This window comes from Oncorhynchus mykiss, chromosome 12 (assembly GCF_013265735.2).
Source record: "Oncorhynchus mykiss isolate Arlee chromosome 12, USDA_OmykA_1.1, whole genome shotgun sequence".
NCBI classification, from domain to species: Eukaryota; Metazoa; Chordata; class Actinopteri; order Salmoniformes; family Salmonidae; genus Oncorhynchus; species Oncorhynchus mykiss.
The window spans coordinates 61,162,455-61,169,065 of record NC_048576.1 but is presented as its reverse complement, the minus strand read 5'-3'; the positions used below and the strand labels follow the sequence as shown (position 1 = coordinate 61,169,065).

Below are 6,611 nucleotides of genomic sequence, written 5' to 3'. Positions count from 1 at the left end.
CTCTCATTTGTGTCTGGAAGTAGCTAGCCAATATTAGCCAGTTAGCTTGGGTTCTTGACTGCAGTTGAACACTTGGATCAACCCAACTCCTCGGCCAGAGCGTCCAGCGTGCGCTCTGAACGCTCTGAGAGCGAAACGCTCTGAATTTGCAATCTGACAATGCTCTGGATTTACAAACGCCCAGTGCGCACTCTGGCACTGCAGATTGAATTTACGAACACACCTGAAATCGCAAAATGTTTAGCTAGTAATTTGTTACGCTAACAAGCTACGATACTGTTTGTTTATAGTAAAATAAAATGAACTAATAGTAAATGGTATATACTCATTAAGTATGTAGTATACAGTATGTTAGTATGGGTTTTCGAACACAGCTAAGGTGTATGGATACATTCTGACGACAATGTATCATTTTGATCTCATGGACTCACAACTGTCTATGAATTAACATTTACATTTCTCCCCACATAGGATGATGGGGACAATTTCAGTGAAAAATATAAGAGGGCAACAGTACTTGTGCAAAGTTTCAGAATGATAACTTCCAAATGAGTGTGCTACATGACATTTATCATGAAGTTACCCAGGTGTCCCACACAAGTAGCCCAAATGTACCCAAGTGGCCAAATTGGTGAAGGTATACATTTTGAAACAAATAACTGTATACAAAATACCAAAATGGTATTCTAACACACCCCCCCCCCCAAAAAAAATGGAGAAAAAAAATGACAAAAACAAATTATGGATGAATTTTTTTATTGATTAAAAAATATTAAAATATATATATATATATACATTTACAAAATAACATGGGTAACTATTTACACACTTTCAATATTTGGAAGACCCTCAGTCCTCTATCATACAAATCTATTTATATAGCCCTAGCCTAAAACCCCAAACAGCAAGCAATGAAGGTGTAGAAGCACGGTGGCTAGGAAAAACTCCCTAGAAAGGCGAAAAAAATACTTATTTTCCAACATAATTTGCAAATTAACTCATTTAAAATCCTATAATGTGATATTCTGGATTTTTTTTTCTTCTCATTTCGTCTGTCATAGTTGAAGTGTACCTATGATGAAAATTACAGGCCTCTCATCTTTTTAAGTGGGAGAACTTGCACAATTGGTGGCTGACTAAATACTTTTTTGCCCCACTGTATGAGCCCTGTATCAACAGGTATAATAAACAGATATATATAGAAGGTTGCAGGTTGAATATATTATTATATTATTATTACCTGCTAGATCTAATATCTCTTTTATATTATGACATTTCAGCTAGATCTACTGTCTCTATTATATTATGACAGACCAGCTAGATCTACTGTATTTATTATATTACAACAGACCAGCTGTATCTACTGTCTCCATTTCACTTTTGCCATTGATGTGGTCCTGCCCTCTCCTCAACAGCCTCAAATAGGCTATTTCATGTGGGTTGGGGTAGGGCGGCAGACACACGCATCTCACATTTCATGACATTACATGTTTATATATTGCTTCTAAATTTAAAAACAATCACAAATAATATTTGATATTATTAATTTCAAACAAGGGCATTAGCATGATAAGAACTTACCAGTCCAAAACGATGCCCTCTCCCGTTCAAAAAATATTCCTCCACAATCGCTAAATGAAGCGTCCTACAACAATCTCTGTCTCACTTTCCCAATCAATTTATTCTAAAATTGTGTGTACATCTGTATATCTAGACTTAGATTTAGCTTTCCCTGACTTAGTCGCCATAATGATTGATATATAAACAGCTGAATCTGCGCGTTTACCAAACAATGCAGTGCGTAATATGCTTAGCTCCTTCCGCTATGAAACTTCAATACAGAATGACTCTCTCTTAAGCTGGAGCATACTACATGGGTTGGTCTTGCAACACATAAACATGGCGTATTGCTGTTTAGCTCAGCTCATTGGCTATCTACCCAACTAGATTTCAAGACTATCAGTGGTCATTGGGTTAAAAGACAGTCAATCAACGAAACAGCAGGCAAATCATTGGTGCACAATGATGTCATGACTTGTTGTCTTCAAATCGGTTTCTTTCAGTCAATACGTCCCGCAAAAAATGGCCCATCACGTTTGATTGTGTTACAAACAAACCAGTTGATTGCAGTGAAACCAAACATGACTGGAAAAGTCACGTTCTGTGTGGGATATTTACCTGGAATGTGTCGTCGAAAATGGAATGAGACAGAATTCACGACACAAGTGGTTCACAAAATGTTTTGTGTTAGGCTATAAAAACGGATTTTATCAAACAAAAGATCATTCATTGTGTAACGATGAGCATTGGAATTGTAAACAGACAAAGATCGTCAAAGGTAAACAATCTATTTTAATGCAGTTTGTGATTATGTTACGCCTGTGCTGGTTACATTTTTTTATTTTTTATGGGGCTCTATGCTCAGATAATTGCATCGTATTCTTTCGCAGTAAATCATTTTTTAAATCTGACAACGCAGTTGGATTAGCAAGTTTCTAGGCTTTCAATACATGTGAGACACTTGTATTTTAATGAATGTTTAATATGACTGTTTCTGTAGCGATCACCGTATGTTGTGGAATTTCAGCCCGCTAGCGGTTTCAGTGCGCAGAGAGCTTAATATACACATGACTGAAAGGTTGCTGGATTGAAACCCTGAGCTGACAAGGAAAAAATGTGTCGTTCTGCCACTGAACAAGGCAGTTAACCCACTGTTCCCAGGAACCACTGCTTTTAATCAGGGCAAGGTGACTGGAAACATGACCGACAAACAGTGTAGCTATTCCCTCCGCAAGGCAATCAAACAAGCTAAGCGTCAGTAGAGACAAAGTAGAGTCGCAATTCAATGGCTCAGACACGAGAGGAATGTGGCAGGGTCTACAGTCAATCACGGACTACAAAAAGAAAACCAGCCCCGTCACAGACCACAATGTCTTGCTCCCAGACAAACTAAACAACTTCTTTGCTCGCTTTGAGGACAATACCGTGCCACCGACACGGCCCGCTACCAAAAACCTGCGGACTCTCTTTCACCGCAGCCGATGTGAGTAAAACATTTAAACGTGTTAACACTCACAAGGCTGCCGGCCAAGACGGCATCCCTAGGCACGTCCTCAGAGCATGCGCAGACCAGCTGGCTGGTGTGTTTACGGACATATTCAATCTCTCCCTATCCCAGTATGCTGTTCCCACATGCTTCAAGAGGACCACCATTGTTCCTGTTCCCAAGAAAGCTAAGGTAACTGAGCTAAAAGACTATCTCCCCGTAGCACTCACTTCTGTCATCATGAGGTGTTTTGAGAGACTGGTCAAGAATCATATCACCTCCACCCTACCTGACACCCTCGACCCACTCCAATTTGCTTACCGCCCCAATAGGTCCACAGACGACGCAATCGTAATCACACTGCCCAAACCCATTTGGACAAGAGGAATACCTATGTAAGAATGCTGTTCATCGACTACAGCTCAGCATTTAACACCATAGTACCCTCCACACTCGTCATTAAGCTCGAGACCCTGGGTCTCGACCCCACCCTGTGCAACTGGGTCCTGGACTTTGACGGGCCGCTCCTAGGTGGTGAGGGTAGAAAACAACATCTCCACCCCACTGATCCTCAACACTGGGGCCAAACAAGGGTGCGTTTTCAGCCCTCTCCTATACTCCCTGTTCACCCATGATTGCGTGGCCATGCACGCCTCCAACTCAATCATCAAGTTTGCAGACGACACTATAGTGGTAGTCTTGATTACCAACCATGACACGACTGCCTACGGGGAGGAGGTGAGGGCCCTCGGAGTGTGGTGTCAGGAAAATAACCTCACACTCAACAAAACAAAGGAGATGATCGTGGACTTCAGGAAACAGCAGAGGGATCACCCCCCTACCAACATTGACGGGACAGTAGCGGAGAAAGTGGAAAGTTTTAAGTTACAGGGGGAACACATCATGGACAAACTGAAATGGTACTCCCACACAGACAGCGTAGTGAAGAAGGAGCAACAGCGCCTCTTCAATCTCAGGAGGCTGAAGAAATTTGGCTTGGTCACCAAAAACACTCAAACTTTTCGAGAGCATCCTGTCGGACTGTATCACTGCCTGGTACGGCAACTGCTCCGCCCACAACCGCAAGGCTCTCCAGAGGGTAGTGAGGTCTGCACAACGCATCACCGGGAGCAAACTACCTGCCCTCCAAGACACCTACACCACCCGATGTCACAGGAAGGCGAACAAGATCATCAAGGACAACAACCACCCGAGCCACTGCGTGTTCACCCCGCTATCATCCAGAAGGCGAGGTCAGTACAGGTGCATCAAAGCGGAGACCGAGAGACTGAAAAACAGCTTCTATCACAAGGCCATCAGAATGTTAAACAGCCATCACTAACAATGAGTGGCTACTGACTCAAATCTATAGCCACTTAAATAATACAAAAATTAGATGTAATAAATGTATCACTAGTCACTTTAAACAATGTTTTCATACCCTGAATTACTCAGCTCATATGTATATACTGTACTCTATACCATCTACTGCATCTTGCCTATGCTGTTCGGCCATCGCTCATCCATATCAGCCAACAAAACAGCCTTTGAGAGGGGGACAGAGAAGTCACACACATGTTAACCAGGCAGGATCAGGCTGGTCACTTTAATACATGTTTACATACTGCTTTACTCATTTCATATGTATATACACTGGATTTTAGTCAATGCCACTCTGACATTGCTCGTCCTAATATTTATATATTTCTTAACTCCATTCTTTTCCTTTAGATTTGTGTGTATTGTTGTGAATCGTAAAATATTTCTGCACTATTGGAGCTAGGAACACGAGAATTTCGCTACACCCGCAATAACATCTGCTGAATAAAATAACATTTGATCACACACACTTTCACAGCTGCAGTGCATCTCTATTTACCGCGGGTAGAAACAGGGCTGCAGTCGTAACGACTTCTTTTTCCACCTTCAACGTCCAAGGCAACTGTGGATGGGGTCTGAAGAAGGAGGAGAAGGAGAGAGAATGAAAGAATATTGCCAATATAGTACTTTGATACTAACACAGATACAAATGCTATGGTGATACAGCATTCTACAACCCATTCTTACAGGCGATGTGGAGTTGTGAGACCCTTGTTGTTTTAAGATGTCATGGGCTGCACTCAGCATCACCACGTACGCAAAGTTATTGCACAACCCCAGCAACCTGAAGACAAGGGTCAGGAGGAAAGGTGGGAGACACAATGTTGAATTTCAAATCATAAATTTCTATTGCCTGCATTTCAGAACATTCAGTGCAGGGGGGGGGGGGGGGGGGGGGGGGGGGGGGGGGGGGGGGGGCATGCAGAGATGATGATAAGTATCAGTGGGCCAATGAATGATAGCAAGTTCACTGAGGCTACGCAATGATGTTGTAGGGCAAACTGAGGATAAGATGTAGCCAGCCTTCCTATGTAGATTAAGACACCGCAAAGCCAGTGCAAGATATGGCTTGGAAAACGTACCTCAATCTAGGTATGACAATTGCGTTGTACTTCGAATTGTCCCAACTGCTACACCGAGTAGAAGGAATGACTGCCTGTTTTTGTCCTCATGCTAGCTAGCAGAAGCCACAGCAGCCATTTTAGGAATTCCATAATGGCTGCTGTGGCTACATACATACTTATTGCTGGAGCCAGACAGAATCTACAAGGATTGGTTTAGTCAGTCTTTACAACATATAGTGCCTTCATAAAGTATTCACACCCCTGGACTTTTTCCACATTTTGTTGTGTTACAAAGTGGGATTAAAATGTATTTAATTGTCCTTTTTGTCAACAATATACACAAAGTATTCTGTAATGTCATAGTGGGAGGGACCACTAATATAAACTACTTAACCAAAAGTATATGGACACCTGCTCGTCGAACATCTCATTCCAAAATCATGGCATTTAATATGGAGCTGCAGGCACTTGAATCCATTCATCTGTGACGACCCTCCCACTCTGTCTGCCGTACACCACTTCCCCATTCATGAAGGAGACTCTCTCCATGCAGACACCTTTCTAGATTTTGTTGTGTTTCTTGGTGGCCTTTTGGTTGTTTGCTTTGGCATCTTTCAACACCCTGCATTATCACATTCATGCATGCAAAACACTCACTTACACTACTGATTACACACACCATTGTATATTGTACTTAGTTACTTATTTAATAAATATGTTTGTTATTCCTTATCTCCATATCTCCCTTTAGTTACGGGCTTTGAGCCCGTTCGTCCGGGATATTTGAAGGTATTGGTTTGGTAGACCGTAGAGGTACGTGTTTGTTTTGCATATTTTGTTTGAGTTTGATAGGCCCCAGTCTTGGTTGCCTTTGTTTGGTTTGTGTGCTGCTTTGGAGAGAGTATAATGGTTAGTTTCCAGGCCCTGCCCAGCCTGGAAACTCTTGTTCTACTTTCTGTTGGGACGTAGGTCTGAGGAGGTGAGTAAATTGGCTGTGTACCTCGGTGGGAGATTTGGGTAGGGTAGTGGAACTTGCTACCGGAGCTATAGCCTTTTTCTCCTGATAGACTTAGCGGTGTTTAATTTTTGGACATGTTGGGCATGGTTAAATGTTGTTGTTT

At 42.2% G+C, this 6,611-nt stretch overlaps 1 long non-coding RNA gene across 1 annotated transcript; it reads right to left on the bottom strand.

Moving 5' to 3' along the window:
* Positions 1–4,967: 4,967 nt before the first annotated feature.
* Positions 4,968–5,233, bottom strand: LOC118937695. Its single transcript, XR_005035063.1, has 2 exons — positions 5,114–5,233; positions 4,968–5,001 (listed from the first exon to the last, which is right to left on the bottom strand). It is a non-coding gene; the product is annotated as an uncharacterized LOC118937695 (long non-coding RNA).
* Between the last annotated feature and the right edge of the window lie 1,378 nt (positions 5,234–6,611).